Genomic DNA, 17417 nt, shown 5'->3' with positions numbered 1-17417 from the left:
CGCATGAAGTAACTCAAAGCTCCCCTATTGATCTTGTTTAGGGACAATACAATTATCCTACCTAGACTAGCCTATAACACCGAAATGCAATGAATAATTACATTATATTTTCAAGTGAGTACAAAATTCTACTCTAGGCTGCAGTGAAAATGCAATTTGAATAATTGCGCAAAATACCAGTGACTTCCTCCAACCACAATCCAACCCCAACCCAGGAGGAGCCAATCTCCAAGTCTCATCACCCAGTGCTACAGGCGTCGCCGTAGTTCTTCCAGGGAACCTGCACTGGGAACCCAAGATCCCAGCCACTGAGCAGTATGAAGGCCACCCGGAAGGATGCAAGGAGTTCTTCACTCAGTGCTCTCTGGTGTTGGAGCTACAGTCCTCCTAGTTACACACTGATTGGGCCATGATCGCCTACATTATCTCTCTACTCTCGGGCAAGGCCCTGGCGTGGGAAACAGCGGTGTGATAACAGGAGCCACCATCCTGCAGCTCTATATTAGCCTTCACTGCCGAGCTGCGATGAGTCTTCGACCACCCAGACTGCAGACGAGAAGCGGCCAGCCGACTGTTCAACATCCGCCACGGGGCCAGGCCAGTGGCTGACTTCGCCATTGAGTTCCACACCCTAGCCGCCAAGAGTGGGTGGAATATGGAGGCACTGGTCATCGCTTTCCACTAGGAGTTGTCTAATTGCATCAAGGATGAACTGGCCTCTCGGGAACTGGGAGAGGATCTCGAATCCCTGCAAACGCTGGCAATCAGGATCGACAACCACCTCCGAGAACGCGTGAGACAGAGCTTTTTTAACAAAAAACAAAAACCCATCGTTGAGGAGCCCATGCAGCTGGGACGCACACATCTGAGCCCACAGGAGCATGACAGGCACATGCTCGAAGGCTGCTGCCTCTACTGTGGAGGTCTCGTCCATCTCCGAGCTACATGACCAGAGTTGACGGGAAATGTCAGGGCTCGCCAGTACAAAGACCGAGCTGTGCAGTTACCTCCCTGCTACCCAGTCACTGTCTGTCACTACCCGGATCCCTCCTCTGGGACAACGTTCAGCACCAGATTCAAGCTTTCGTTGACTCCAGGGCAACGATAATCTAATTGATCAAGACTTCGCCAGAGAATTACAAATCCCCTGGTAAAATGTCTCATCCCTCTGCAGATTCAAGCCCTTTGATTGACACCCCATTGGCTCCGGCCAGGTGGAATATCAGACCAAGCCAATTCTACTGCAGGTTGGGGTGATCACGGCTCCCGAAAACCTCCTTATCCTAGGGTACCACTGGCTAGCGCTACATAACCCACTACACTCCTGGTCCACGGGACAACTACGAGACTGGGGTAAGAACTGCCAGACTAAATGTCTAAGACCCATTTTATATACTGGTACTATTGAGTGTAACAAACTACCAAAGCAACTCAAAGCCATACAAACCACTTAACCACTTAAAAAAATATGTCAAAAGCTGGCTAAAGTGTGAACAGTATAACCTTTTTTTGTCTTTATCTCTGTAATGTATCTGTATCTATGTAATTATATATTTATGTAAAAAGAAAAATAGGTACCACAACGGAAATGTGTCCCTGAGTTTATTGTGCAAACTTTGTACTGTGTTTATACATTTGAAGTCGGAAGTTTACATACACTTAGGTTGGAGTCATTAAAACTCGTTTTTCAACCACTCCACAAATTTCTTGTTAACAAACTATAGTTTTGGCAACTCGGTTAGGACATCTACTTTGCGCATGACACAAGTAATTTTTTCAACAATTGTTTACAGACAGATTATTTCACTTATAATTCACTGTATCACAATTCCAGTGGGTCAGAAGTTTACATACACAAAGTTGACTGTGCCTATAAACAGCTCTGAAAATTCTTGAAAATTATGTCATGGCTTTAGAAGCTTTTGATAGGCTAATTGACATCATTTGAGTCAATTGGAGGTGTACCTGTGGATGTATTTCAAGGCCTACCTTAAAGCTCAGTGCCTCTTTGCTTGACATCATGAGAAAATCAAAATAAATCAGCCAAGACCCCAGAAAATAAATTGTAGACCTCTACAAGTCTGGTTCATTCTTGGGAGCAATTTCCAAACTCCTGAAGGTACCACATTAATCTGTGCAAACAATAGTACGCAAGTATAAACACCATGGGACCACGCAGCCGTCATACCACTCAGGAAGGAGACGCGTTCTGTCTCCTAGAGATGAACATACTTTGGTGTGAAAAGTGCAAATCAATCCCAGAACAAAAGCAAAGGACCTTTTGAAGATGCTGGAGGAAACAGGTACAAAGTATCTATATCCACAGTAAAACGAGTCCTATATCGACATAACCTGAAAGGCCGTTCAGTAAGGAAGAAGTCACTGCTCCAAAACAGCCATAAAAAAGCCAGACTATGGTTTGCAACTGCACAGGGGGACAAAGATCATCCTTTTTAGAGAAATGTCCTCTGGTCTGATGAAAGAAAAACAGAACTGTTTGGCCATAATGACCATCGTTATGTTTGGAGGAAAAAGGAGGAGGCTTGCAAGCCAAAGAACACCATCCCAACCGTGAAGCATGTGGGTGGCAGCATCATGTTGTGGGGGTGATTTGCTGCAGGAGGGACGGGTGCACTTCACAAAATAGATGGCATCATGAGGCAGGAAAATTATGTGGATATATTGAAGCAACATCTCAAGACATCAGTCAGGAAGTTAAAGCTTGGTCGCAAATGGGTCTTCCAAATGGACAATGACCCCAAGCATACTTCCAAAGTTGCGGCAAAATGGCTTAAGGACAACAAAGTCAAGGTATTGGAGTGGCCATCACAAAGCCCTGACCTCAATCCTATAGCAAATTTGTGGGCAGAACTGAAAAAGCGTGTGCGAGCAAGGAGGCCTACAAACCTGACTCAGTTACACCAGCTCTGTCAGGAGGAATGGGCCAAAATTCACCCAACTTATTGTGGGAAGCTTGTGGAAGGCTACCCAAAACATGTGACCCAAGTTAAACAATTTAAAGGCAATGCTCCCAAATACTAATTGAGCATATGTAAATTTCTGGCCAACTGGGAATGTGATGAAATAAATAAAAGCTGGAATAAATCATTCTCTCTACTATTATTCTACATTTCACATTCCCTAAAACAGGGAATTGTTACTAGGCTAAATGTCAGGAATTGTGAAAAACTGAGTTTAAATGTATTTGGCTAAGGTGTATGTAAACTTCCGACTTCAACTGTATGTATTTTTTTATGACTAATAAAATCAATCCAGACTGTGCAGCAGCCATTTGATGAATGGAAAGAGACATCTGTTACAAAACATCAAAAAGTTTAATGACGTTTGGAGATTGTCAAGCCTGAGCCTTCGATACTGGGTAGGCCTAGATTTCAGGTAGGGAGGGATGTATTTTCTGTTTGTCGAGATTGACATAGTCTATTTACTGTGGTGGTGAAAATGCAAACCATATTATTGAAGTGCCAGAAGTCGGTATACTTTGTTTATGGTTGTGTGGTGCATTGGCACAGAAACCTGTTGGTGGAAAATGTGTAGCATATATTTTATATAATTATAAATATTGCACCAAAATGTTGAAAATCAGATTCCCCCTAGCTGATCAATGTCTGCAGCCGCCTCTGATTGTAGTTTAGGCCTAATGAAACAGGCAGGGAGGGTGAGCTCGTCCGTGGTGGTCGGCGAACCCTCAACTTTCTGGCATGGGGACATTGCTTACATCCGCTATGACAGGCTCATTGTCCACCCTCCCTCCCAGAAGCCTACAAGGGATGAGAGAGCCAAGCCTATGGGTTCGTAGCTTCAACCTCGCAGCACACACACACCAATTGATTAATGGTCTGCTGAATGTACATTTTTTTGGGCTATTTTAGGTATTATGTCTTTTTCTGATAAGCTACCCAGGAAAGGGCTGTAAATAGCCCATATTAATATATGAAGCCTTATAAATACGGTTCATGAAATCAATAACTTGCTAACATCAGAAAACATTCATATATTAGCCATATTTGAGACTCACTTAGATAATTTATTTGATGATACAGCAGTAGCAATACAAAGATATAACATCAGTAGAAGAGACAGAAATGCTTATGGGGAGGTGTTGCTGTATATATTCAGAGCCATATCCCTGTAATGCTTAGACAAGATCTTATGTCAAGTGTTATTGAAGTGTTTTGGTTCCAGGTTCCCTTGGCACATCTAAAGCCTTTTCTTTTGGTGTGTTGCTATGGGCCACCAAGTGAGAACAGTCAGTATCTAAATAATATGTGTGAAATGCTTGATAGTGTCTGGATGTACTCGTTGGATGCAGTGATCACAATATAGTGGCTATATCCAGGAAAGCCAAAGTTCCAACAGCTGGGCCTAAAATGGTGTATAAGAGATCATACAAAAGATTTTGCTTTGACTCTTATGTGGATGATGTTAAAAATATTTGTTGGTCTGATGTGATTAATAATTAGCATCCTGACACTGCACTTTGTATTTATTTAACCTTCATTTAACTAGGCAAGTCAGTTAAGAACATTTTACAATGATGGCCTAACCCGGCCAAACCCTCCCCTAACCCGGACGATGCTGGGCCAATTGTGCGCCGCCCTATGAATGAATTGTGTGCCGCCCACTTGATGAATTTATTAAATGTCTTCTTCCAATTATTGATAAACATGCACCTGTTAATAAGAAACTGACTGTTAGAACTGTTAAGGCTCCATGGATTTATGAGGAATTGAAAAACTGAATGGCTGAAAGAGATGGGGTGAAAGGAGTGGCTAATAAGTCTGGCTACACCTCTGATTGGCTGACTTACTGCAAATTGAGAAATTATGTGACTGAACTCAACAAAAAGAAGAAACTGTATTATGAAGCCAAGATCAATGACATAAAGAATGATGGAAAAAAGTTTTTGGACTACTTTAAATGAAATTATGAGCAGAAAGACATTCAACTCCATCATTCATCGAATCAGATGGCTTGTTCATCACAAACTCATTTGATGTTGCCAATTATTTTAATGATTACTTAATTTGGCAAAGTGGGCAAACTTAGGCTATAACGACACAAGGCGAGACCCAGATGCAGACACAGGAGGCAGATGGTTCGAGTCTCTGATATTTATTGAACAACGAGGGGCAGGCAAGAGGCAGACGAGGACAGGCAAGAGTTCATAACCAGGTCAGAGTCCAAACGGTACAGGGCGGCAGGCAGGCTCGAGGTCAGGGGCAGGTAGAATGGTCAGGCAGGCTGGCTCAGTGTCAGGGCAGGCAAAAGGTCAGAACTGGGAGGACTAGAAAAGAGAGACTAGGAAAAACAGGAGCTTGTAAAAATGCTAGTTGGCAAGACAAGACAAACTGGCAAAGGACAAACAGAGAACACAGGTTAAAATGAGGGTAATAGGGAAGATGGGTGACACCTGGAGGGGGGTGGAGACAATCAAAAGGACAGGTTAAATAGATCAGGGTGTGACATAGGCAGGAAATGCCAACAACAAACAGTGAGCCATCGTATTCATGCATTAAAAAATAAAAACTTTGCAGGTTTGGATTTTGTAAAATTAGTGTGGGAGAGGTGTAAAAATGATTGACAAACCTCCTGGCATTGACAAATTAGATGGAAAGCTACTGAGGATGGTAGCTGACTATAGCCACTCCTATCTGTCATATCTTTAATCTGAGCCTAGAGGAAAGTCTTTGTCCTCAGGTCTGGAGGGAAGCCAAAGTAATTCCGCTACCCAAGAGTGGTAAAGCGGGCTTTATTGGTTCTAACAGCAGACCTATAAGCTTGCGGCCAGCTCTTAGCAAACAGTTGGAAAAATTGTGTTAACCAAATACAATCCTATTTCTCTGTAAACAAAATAACAACAGACTCTTAGCATGCTTATAGAGAAGGGCACTCAACATGTACTGCACTTACACAAATTACTGATGATTGTTTGTATGAAATTGATAATTAGAAGATTGTGGGAGCATGTCCTGTTAGATTTCAGTGCAGCCTTTGATATTATTGAGCATAACCTGTCTTATGGCTTTTTAACCTCTGACATATAGTGGATTCAGAGCTATCTATCTAATAGAACTCAAAGGGTTTATTTAATGGAAGCTTCTCTAATGTCAAACATGTAAAGTGTGGTGTACCACAGGGCAGCTCTCTAGGCCCTCAACTCATTTCTATTTTTACCAATGACCTGCCACTGGCATTAAACAAAGCACGTGTGTCCATGTATGCTGATAATTCAACCATATACGCATCAGCAACAACAGCTAATGAAGTCACTGAAACCCTTAACAAACAGTTGCAGTCTGTTTTGGAATGGGTGGCCAGTAATAAACTGGTACTGAACATCTCTAAAACTAAGAGCATTGTATTTGGTACAAATCATTCCCTAAGTTCTAGACCTCAGTTGAATCTGGTAATGAATGGTGAGGCTGTTGAACAAGTTGAGGAGACTAAATTACTTGGTGTTACCTTAGATTGTAAACTGTCATGGTCAAAACATATAGATTCAATGGTTGTAAAGATGGGGAGAGGTCTGTCCATAAAATAACGAGATGCTCTGCTTTTTTGACACCACACTCCAAAAAGCAAGTTCTGCAGGCTCTAGTCTTGTCTTATCTTGATTATTGTCCAGTCGTGTGGTCAAGTGCTGCAAGGAAAGACCTAGTTAAGCTGCAGTCCCCAAATCCAGAACAAATTCAAGAAAGCGTACAATATTATTTAGAGCCATTATTGCATGGAACTCCGTTTCATCTCATATTGCTCAAATTAACAGCAAACCTGGTTTCAAAAAACAGATAAAGCAACACCTCATGGCACAACGCCTCTCCCCTATTTGACCTAGATAGTGTATGTATTGATATGTAGGCAATGTGTGCCTTTAATTTTTTTTTTATGTAGTTCTGTTCTTGAGATGTTCTTGTCTATTAATGTTCTGTATTATGTCATGTTTCATGTTTTGTGTGGACGCCAGGAAGAGTAGCTGCTGCTTTTTCAACAGCTAATGGGGATCCTTATAAAATACCAAAATACCGTAGCAATGCATGGCATCGACTGTGCCACAAAAGCATGATGATGTGGCAAAATCAATATCCACATTTATAAACTGTAAGGGTTGCGGAACTGGTGGCAGTGAAGTCAGACGCAGGAGAGCAGAAATAGGTAATAGCCGGAGCAGTTTAATACAAAACCCATGGCAATACAAAAAGAACCTACATGGGTACAAAACCCAACGCGTACCAGTAACATAGAGTACAAGCACTTACAAACAAACAATTCCACACAAGGACATGGGAGGAGCAGAGGGTTAAATACACAACAATTAATGAGGGAAATGGAAACCAGGTGTGTAAGAAAACAAGACAAAACAAATGGAAAATGAAAAGTGGATCGACGATGGCTAGAAGACAGGTGACGCCGACCGCCGAACACCGCCCAAACAAGGAGAGGAAACGACTTCGGTGGAAGTCGTGACAAACACAGGGTCACTACAGTTATTTATGGTCATAAACAGGGGTTTAATGGTGCCTGGAGAAGTGGGTATACTCTAATTTTGCCTCAATTTTACTAAGCAGCCTGCCCGGCGAAGGAAAGGCACCCTGTGTCAAAAGATCTATGAGAAACAGTGACATACACTTTGAATGACCTAAAATGATGAATCCCATATTGGTCTTTCACATTCAGGCCAACACAAGCTGTACTGTTCAAGTAAGCTAATAGTAGGCCTAATATTGAAACAGATAAATCAGGCTGGCAACGGGGTCAAAAATTCACAGGTTTCAGTTTATTCCCATTTTTTGTCAGGTTTTTGCTCTGTCACACTTTTTTTAATAGAAAAACAACAAAATGGTATGTTCAAAGTCTAGTTAACATTTTACTGAGAAGGTTTTTGGGAAAGCCTTTCCATATAACATAAGACGGTTAAGCCTGTCATTAGCGTCTATATTTTTCCTGTTCCTTAATTGTTTGAAACCTGGATGTTTTACTTCGTATTATGAGGCAAAGTAACCTACAGACAAAATCCCACCATATAAAGACTTCCTCATATGCGTTCTCCTGTTCTATTGGTTTATTTCATTGTCTAGCAGCCAAAAGCATTATCCTAGTTATATTAGCAGCCCATAATAGTTGTTGCATCTTTACATCTACCCTCTTTCTAAATTTCTAATGGACATTTCAACCTCTGGCCATGAAACATGTGCGGTGTGCATTTTAACCTGTTAGGGCTAGGGGGCAGTATTGACACAGCCGGATAAAAAACGTACCCGATTTAATCTGGTTACTACTCCTGCCCAGTAACTAGAATATGCATATAATTATTGGCTTTGGATAGAAAACACCCTAAAGTTTTTAAAACTGATTGAATGGTGTCTGTGAGTATAACAGAACTCATATGGCAGGCCAAAACCTGAGAAGATTCCATGCAGGAAGTGGCCTGTCTGACAAATTGTGTTTCATCTTGGCTCTTTTTATTGAAGACTGAGGATCTTTGCAATAACGTGACACTTCCTACGGCTCCCATAGGCTCTCAGAGCCCGGGAAAAAGCTGAACGATATCGAGGCAGGCTCTGGCTGAAACACTTTATCGCGTTTGGCAAGTGGCCGATCAGAGTACTGTGGGCTTAGGCGCGTGCCCGAGTCGACCGAATGCTTTATTTTCTTTTGTCTGTTTACCTAAATGCAGATTCCCGGTCGGAATATTATCGTTTTTTTACGAGAAAAATTGCATAAAAATGGATTTTAAACAGCGGTTGACATGCTTCGAAGTACGGTAATGGAATATTTAGAATTTTTTTGTCACGAATTGCGCCATGCTCGTCACCCTTATTTACCCTTTCGGATAGTGTCTTGAACGCACGAACAAAACGCCGCTGTTTGGATATAACTATGGATTATTTTGAACCAAACCAACATTTGTTATTGAAGTAGAAGTCCTGGGAGTGCATTCTGACGAAGAACACCAAAGGTAATAACATTTTTCTTATAGTAAATCTGACTTTGATGAGTGCTAAACTTGCTGGGTGTCTAAATAGCTAGCCCTGTGATGCCGGGCCATCTACTGAGAATATTGCAAAATGTGCTTTCACCGAAAAGCTATTTTAAAATCGGACATATCGAGTGCATAGAGGAGTTCTGTATCTATAATTCTTAAAATAATTGTTATGCTTTTTGTGAACGTTTATCGTGAGTAATTTAGTAAATTCACCGGCAGTGTTCGGTGGGAATGCTAGTCACATGCTAGTCACATGCTAATGTAAAAAGCTGTTTTTTGATATAAATATGTACTTGATTGAACAAAACATGCATGTATTGTATAACATAATGTCCTAGGGTTGTCATCTGATGAAGATCAAAGGTTAGTGCTACATTTAGCTGTGGTTTGGGTTTATGTGACATTATATGCTAGCTTGAAAAATGGGTGTCTGATTATTTTTGGCTGGGTACTCTGCTGACAATCTAATGTTTTGCTTTCGTTGTAAAGCCTTTTTGAAATCGGACAGTGTGGTTAGATTAACGAGAGTCTTATCTTTAAAATGGTGTAAAATAGTCATATGTTTGAAAAATTGAAGTTTTTGCATTTTTGAGGAATTTGAATAACGCGCCACGGGATTACACTGGCTGTTGAGTAGGTGGGAAGCAAGCGTCCCACCTAGCCCATAGAGGTTAAAACAGTGTTTTCCAGCAAATTGCATTTTGGAACATTCACACGTAGGCCTACCTCCGTGTGTACATTGCTGCGCCTAAAATGTGGATAAATTGTTCTTCAACAGTTTAAGCTAAACTTTCTGATCTGTTCCATCAGCCTTATTAACCTCTATGGGCTAGGTGGGACGCAAGCGTCCCACCCGTGGTGCACTCCAACAGCAGGTGCATTTCAAGAGCGGCAAATTTGAATCCAAATAAATGTCAAAATTCAAATTTTTCAAACATACAACTATTTTACACCCTTTGAAAGATAAACATCTCCTTAATCTAACCACGTTTTACGATTTCAAAAAGGTTTTACGGCGAAAGCATACATTTAGAGTATGTTAGGACAGTACATTTACAAGAGTTGTGTGTAATGTTGTGCCAATTCAAAGACAGGCGTCACCAAAACCATAAAATCAGCTAAAATGATGCACTAACCTTTTACAATCTCCAACAGATGACACTCCTAGGACATTGTGTTAGACAATGCATGCATTTTTAGTTCTATCAAGTTCATATTTATATCCAAAAACAGCGTTTTACTGTGGCGTTGATGTTCAGGAAATCGTTTCCCTCCAATAACCGGCATTCAAGTCAGCACCACAAATTAAATAATTAAAATTAGAAAACATTGGTAAAATATTATATTGTCATTTAAAGAATTATAGATTTACATCTCTTGAACGCAATCAACTTGCCAGATTTAAAAATAACCTTACTGGGAAATCACACTTTGCAATAATCTGAGCACTGCGCCCAGAAAAATACGCGTTGCGATACAGACTAGCCGCCATGTTGGGGAGATCTAAAATCGAAAATACTATGTAAATAATCCATTACCTTTGATTCTCTTCATCAGATGTCACTTCCAGGTATCACAGGTCCATAACGAATGTAGTTTTGTTCAAAAAAGCTCATCATTTATGTCCAAAAATCTCTGTCTTGTTAGCACATGATCTAAGCCCGCCGGACTTCACTTCATGAACGAGGGGAAAAAATATATTTACGTTCGTTCAAACATGTCAAACGTTGTATAGCATAAATCATTAGGGCCTTTTTTAACCAGAACATGAATAATATTCAAGGTGGACGAATGCATTCTCTTTTATAACGTATTGGAACGAGGGTACCCAACATGAACTCGCGCACCAGGTGTCTAATGGGCCATCATCGTTCCATGGCTCTTGTTCGGTCAGATCTCCCTCCAGAAGACTCAAAAGACTTTGTAAAGGCTGGTGACATCTAGTGGAAGCAATAGGAAGTGCCAAAATATTCCTCAGCCCCTGTGTTTTTCAATGGCATAGGTTTAAAGGTAATACAACACATCAGGTATCCACTTCCTGTCAGAATCTGTCTCAGGGTTTTGCCTGCCAAATGAGTTCTGTTATACTCACAGACACCATTCAAACAGTTTTAGAAACTTTAGGGTGTTTTCTATCCATATATAATAAGTATATGCATATTCTAGTTACTGGGTAGGATTAGTAACCAGATTAAATCGGGTAAATTTTTTTATCCAGCCGTGCAAATACTGCCCCCTAGACCTAACAGGTTAATTGATACAGCATATTACCTCTACTACACTACTTTGATATTGTCACAAACCTCTTCATCAGAAGATATGTTGAAATCGCTGTCGGACAAAGTGGACCAATATGCAGCGGATTGCGTGCTCATCATCTTTATTTTTAAATGAGAACACGAGGAAAAAAACAATAAACAAAACTCACGACAAGAACAGTGTAGCAGGCTAAACAAAAGCAGTGCTAACATACAACTACCCACAAGTGACAAACAAAACACACACCTACTTATAGGACTCCCAATCAGAGGCTACTAGAAACACCTGCCTCCAATTGAGAGTCCAGCAACCAAACCTGCACATAGAAAACTTAACCTAGAACCTACTCATACTACAACATACACCACAAAACCCCGGAACACAATTAACACACCCCTCTAAGCTATACACAAAAAAAACACCATACAAAACAAACATACCTCTGCCACACCCTGATCAAATAATACAAATAATCCTCTATACTGGTCAGGACGTGACAGTACCCCCCCCCCAAAGGTGCAGACCCCGGATGCACCTTACACAAAACCCAGTAAATACCCCAAAGCAAACAGAAAAATCTCCCTAAACTAAAGGGAGGGAAGGGAGGGTGGCTGCCATCAATGACGGCACCTGTGCTACACCCCCCCTCCCCAACCCACCTAAACTGGAGGTGGCTCCGGCTCAGGCCTACTACCCTCCAGACTGCAGACAGACTTGCTCCGTTTCGGGCCGTAGGCAGACTCCCCTTGTTCCGGATCGTAGGCAGACCTCTTCCGTTCCACACTGTAGGCAGACTCATTCGATACACAGTTAATCCTTTTTATTTTCGGATCGTAGGTAGACTCACCCGTTTCTGGGTCACAGGCAAATTCCCTTAGTCCCGGGTCGCAGGCCGACCCCCTCGGTTCCGGGTCACAGGCAGACCCCTTTGGTTCCGGGTCACAGGCAGGCTCCCTCGGTTCCGGGTCGCAGGCAGGCTCCCTCGGTTACGGGTCGCAGGCAGTCTCCCTCGGTTACGGGTCGCAGGCAGTCTCCCTCGGTTACGGGTCGCAGGCAGTCTCTCTCGGTTCCGGACTAGACACTGTTGCCGGATACTCTAGATTGCACACTGGTGCCGGATACTCTGGACTGCACACTGGTGCCAGATACTCTGGACTGCACACTGGTGCCGGATACTCTGGACTGCACACTGGTGCCGGATACTCTGGACTGCACACTGGTGCCGGATACTCTGGACTGCACACTGGTGCCGGATACTCTGGACTGCACACTGGTGCCGGATACTCTGGACTGCACACTGGTGCCGGATACTCTGGACTGCACACTGGTGCCGGATACTCTGGACTGCACACTGGTGCCGGATACTCTGGACTGCACACTGGTGCCAGATACTCTGGACTGCACACTGGTGCCAGATACTCTGGACTGCACACTGGTGCCAGATACTCTGGACTGCACACTGGTGCCAGATACTCTGGACTGCACACTGGTGCCGGATACTCTGGACTGCACACTGGTGCCGGGCTCTTGAGGCTGGGCTGACGCACTGGAAGCCTGATGCGTGGTACTGGTACTGGATGTGCCAGTCTGGGGACACGCACCTCAGGGCTAGTGCGAGGAGCGGGAACAGGCCGAATAGGACTAGGCTGGCTCATGGGAAGCTTGGTCCGGGTTGCTGGTACTGGTCGTGCCGGACTGGAGGTACCCACTTCCGGGCTAGCACGAGAGGCGGGAACCGGAAAGACTGGGCCATGGAAGCGCACAGGTGGCCTTGACCGCACCGCCTGCACAACCCGTCCTGGATGGATGGAACTAGCAGCCCTGTACAAGCCGGGTGCTGGTATAGGGCGAACTGGGCTGTGCAGGGGCCTGATGGTTGCCGTACGTAGAGCGGGCGTAGGGTAGCCTGGTCCTAGGAGGCGTACCGGCGACCAGACGCGCTGCGCAGGCATCCTCCTACCAGGCTGGATGTCCACTCTAGCACGGCATCTGTGAGGGGCTGGAATGGCGCGCACCGGACTGTGCGTGTGTATGGGCGAGATAGTGCGCACCTCAGCGAAACACGGCGCTCTCCACCTCATACGCTCCTCCATGTACTCACGGGTAGCTGGCTTATGGCTCTTCCTAGGCCTAGCCAAACTACCTGTGTGCCCCCCCAAAAAAAATTATTGGGGGTGCCTCTCCGGCTTCCTCGCCAGACGTGTCCCCCGGTAGCGTTCCTGGTCCACCTTCTTCCACGGGCCCTCTCTGGCCAGAATCTGTTCCCAAGTCCATCTCTCAGTATAGTCCATATATTCCTCGTGCCGCTCCTTTCTCCGCTGCTTGGTCCTGTTGTGGTGGGTAATTCTGTCACAAACCTCTTCGTCAGAAGATATGTTGAAATCGCTGTCGGACAAAGTGAACCAATATGCAGCGGATTGCGTGCTCATCATCTTTATTTTTAAATGAGAACATGAGGAAAAAAACAATAAACAAAACTCACGACAGGAACAGTGTAGCAGGCTAAACAAAAGCAGTGCTAACATACAACTACCCACAAGTGACAAACAAAACACACACCTACTTATTGGACTCCCAATCAGAGGCAACTAGAAACACCTGCCTCAAATTGAGAGTCCAGCAACCAAACCTGCACATAGAAAACTTAACCTAGAACCTACTCATACTACAACATACACCACAAAACCCCGGAACACATAAATAACACACCCCTCTAAGCTATACACAAAAAAAAAACACCATACAAAACAAACATACCTCTGCCACGCCCTGATCAAATAACACAAATAATCCTCTATACTGGTGAGGACGTGACAGATATGCATCAGTGGGGATTAAGAAGTGGGTATATGTAATGCCCTCAAAAAAATGGGTATAAGCCTTTATACCTGTGTATACCCTCCAATACACCAGTGGTCGTAAACATTATTTTGAGTTAATTCCATGAGGGGGGAGGGTGTGCTTTTTTTACAGCACAAGGGGAGGGTCATGTGAACATATTTTTAGCATTGGGGAGGGGGGTGCATTTTTTTTTTAGGACACCTTGAGTTGGACCAATTTGTCTCTGTCTCTAAGATATTTACATATACCACAAGCATCATGCATCCAATGTATTGAAAATGAAGTCACATATGTAAACTAGACCATTGAAAAATTATTATAAAGAAAATATTGTAATATTTTCAACAATGTACAGTATTTGTTTTTAAAGCTGTTGAATGCAGAAATCGGATGCCAAAATGTGACACACCGCCCCAGACCTTGACGGACCCTCCACCTCCAAATCGATCCCGCTCCAGAGTACAGGCCTCGGTGTAACGCTCATTCCTTTGACGATAAATGTGAATCCGACCATCACCCCTGGTGAGACAAAACCGCGACTCGTCAGTGAAGAGCACTTTTTGCCAGTGCTGTCTGGTCCAACGACGGTGGGTTTGAGCCCATAGGCAAGGCAACGTTGTTGCCGGTGATGTCTGGTGAGGACCTGCCTTACAACAGGCCTACAAGCCCTCAGTCCAGCCTCCCTCAGCCTATTGTGGACAGTCTGAGCACTGATGGAGGGATTGTGCATTCCTGGTGTAACTCGGGGAGTTGTTGTTGCCATCCTGTACCTGTCCTGCAGGTGTGATGTTCGGATGTACTGATCCTGTGCAGGTGTTGTTACACGTGGTCTTCCACTGTGAGGACGATCAGTTGTCCATCCTGTCTCCCTGTAGCGCTGTCTTAGGCATCCCACAGTACGGACATTGCAATTTATTGCCCTGGCCACATCTGCAGTCCTCATGCCTCCTTGCAGCATGCCTAAGGCACGTTCACACAGATGAGCAGGGACCCTGGGCATCTTTCTTTTGGTGTTTTTCAGAGTCAGTAGAAAGGCCTCTTTAGTGACCTTAATTGTGACCTTAATTGCCTACCGTCTGTAAGCTGTTTGTGTCTTAACAACCGTTCCACGGGTGCATGTTCATTAATTGTTAATGGCTCATTGAACAAGCATGGGAAACAGTGTTTTAACCCTTTACAATTAAGATCTGTTAAGTTATTTGGATTTTTACGAATTATCTTTGAAAGACAGGGTCCTGAAAAAGTGTTTTATTTTTGCTTTTTTTGTCATAGTTTCCTTTTTCATGATCACAATCATGTGAAACCCGAACCCTCCAAGATCCCGCACAGTTCCCCAATTGCTGTCCCTCAATCATTCCATTCCCCACCCCCAAGAACCCCCCCAATGCACCAACAACCAAGAGAATGAACTAAAGAGAAAAAAGGAAAAGACAGAAGAAAACAGCAAACAACAATGAAAAAAATAAATAAATAATAATAATAATACATTTAAACCAAAGGACATCAAGGACAACAACAATGCCAACTGTATATGTTTGTGTGCATGTCTGGCACTATTACATGTGTGTGTGTGTTCTTGTATGTGTTTATTTGAATGAGCGTGTGTGTCTATGCATGTGTACAAACACTTGCACGGCATCAGCCTCAGGCAAATCGGCATTAGTTCTAAAAACACTGCCACTTAAGTTCATTCAAATGTACTTTTATTATGTTTTATTTTGACTTTTTTTCCCTTTATCTTTTGACCATCATTCTCTCTCTCACACAGCAACTCCATTCCCACCTGTCTCCAATTCCACATACCAACCCTCAGCTTCCCTCAGCCCATCCCATCTATCTCTGCTGGCATCCCACTTTGTGTTTCTACGCAACACATACCGTTCAACTATGCTATGATGTTTAACGTACAATTTCAATCTATCTAATCGAATAGAATTTACAGATTGCGTGTTGAAGATAAATACTTTTACTAAGAGTATTAGTATATTAGTAATTGACATGACCCGGTCTCTCCAGATCTCCTAACAGTACTATTTCTAGGGTCCATTTTAGATCAATGCTATGCATTTTCAGCCATTCCTGAACCTGAGTCCAGAAACAGGCTACCTGAGGGCAATACCAAAATAAATGGTCTATTGATTGTGTATCCTCACAACAAAATCTGCAGAGCTTCGATGATTTTATGCCCCAAATATTCAACATTTTGTTGGTGGCAAGAATTCTATATAATAATTTTAGCTGAAAAGCACGAAATCTTGAATCTTGCGTTGTTTTATATATCAACTCATACACCCTGTACCATGGAATCGGTATATCAAAAATCTCTTCCCAAATATTTTGCAATCTGTATGGCACAGTTGTCAACATCCTGGTCCTCAAATGAAACTGGTATACTTTCCTATTTATGCTATTTTTATTCCTCTGCCAGTTTTGATCCTTTATATTTGGCAGACAGACCAGTTCCCTACCTCCTCCTGCTGCCACCCGCCTCCTCCATTTTTGGGGCAATGCTGTAATCAATTGGTTGTACTCTTGGATTGAGCAGACCTTCCCGTACAATTCTGATAACTCCATGAAGGACATAACTCTACCATTACAATTTCCAATATCATTTAACAACAAAATACCCTTTTCAAACATCTTTCCCATAAATACAGGTATTTTATCAACCAGCACATTTGAGTTCAGCCATAATATTTGTTGTAATATTTGTTCTATCTTTTTAGGGGGATAAAATTGAAATTGTAGCCAGCTCTGCAATGCTTGATTGAAAAAGACAGATACTTTGAAAAAAGTATCATTTTCAATTAATCGAAAATGAGACATGGCAATCTGCACAAAGGCAAAAAGGCAATTTTTAAACAATGGATGAGCTTTTCTTATTAACCTACTTGAGAACCATTTAGGGTTCAAATAAAAATGTTGAATGAGTGAAGTATTTAGAGAGAGGTTTAGTGCTTTTATATTTAATAATCTCAACCCACTCAATTCATATTCATTATATAGATAGGCTCGTTTTATTTTGTCTGGTTTAGCGTCCCAGATAAAGCAAAATATTTTTTGCTCACATGATTTGAAAAATGAACCATCAGGAGTAGACAGCGCCATAAGTAAGTGAGTAAACTGAGATATGACTAAGGAGTTAATCAGGGCAATTTTTCCATAAATAGACAGCTATTTACCTCTACATGGTTGCAGGATCTTGTCTATTTTTACAAGTTTTCTATTGAAATTCATTGTGGAGAGCTTATTTATATCTTTTGTGATATGAATACCGAGTATGTCTACTTCACCATCAGCCCATTTTATAGGT

The sequence above is a fragment of the Salmo salar genome, chromosome ssa04 (assembly GCF_905237065.1).
Source record: "Salmo salar chromosome ssa04, Ssal_v3.1, whole genome shotgun sequence".
Classification (NCBI taxonomy): domain Eukaryota; kingdom Metazoa; phylum Chordata; class Actinopteri; order Salmoniformes; family Salmonidae; genus Salmo; species Salmo salar.
The sequence above is the reverse complement of the archived record's forward strand: the minus strand, read 5'-3'. Positions refer to the sequence as shown.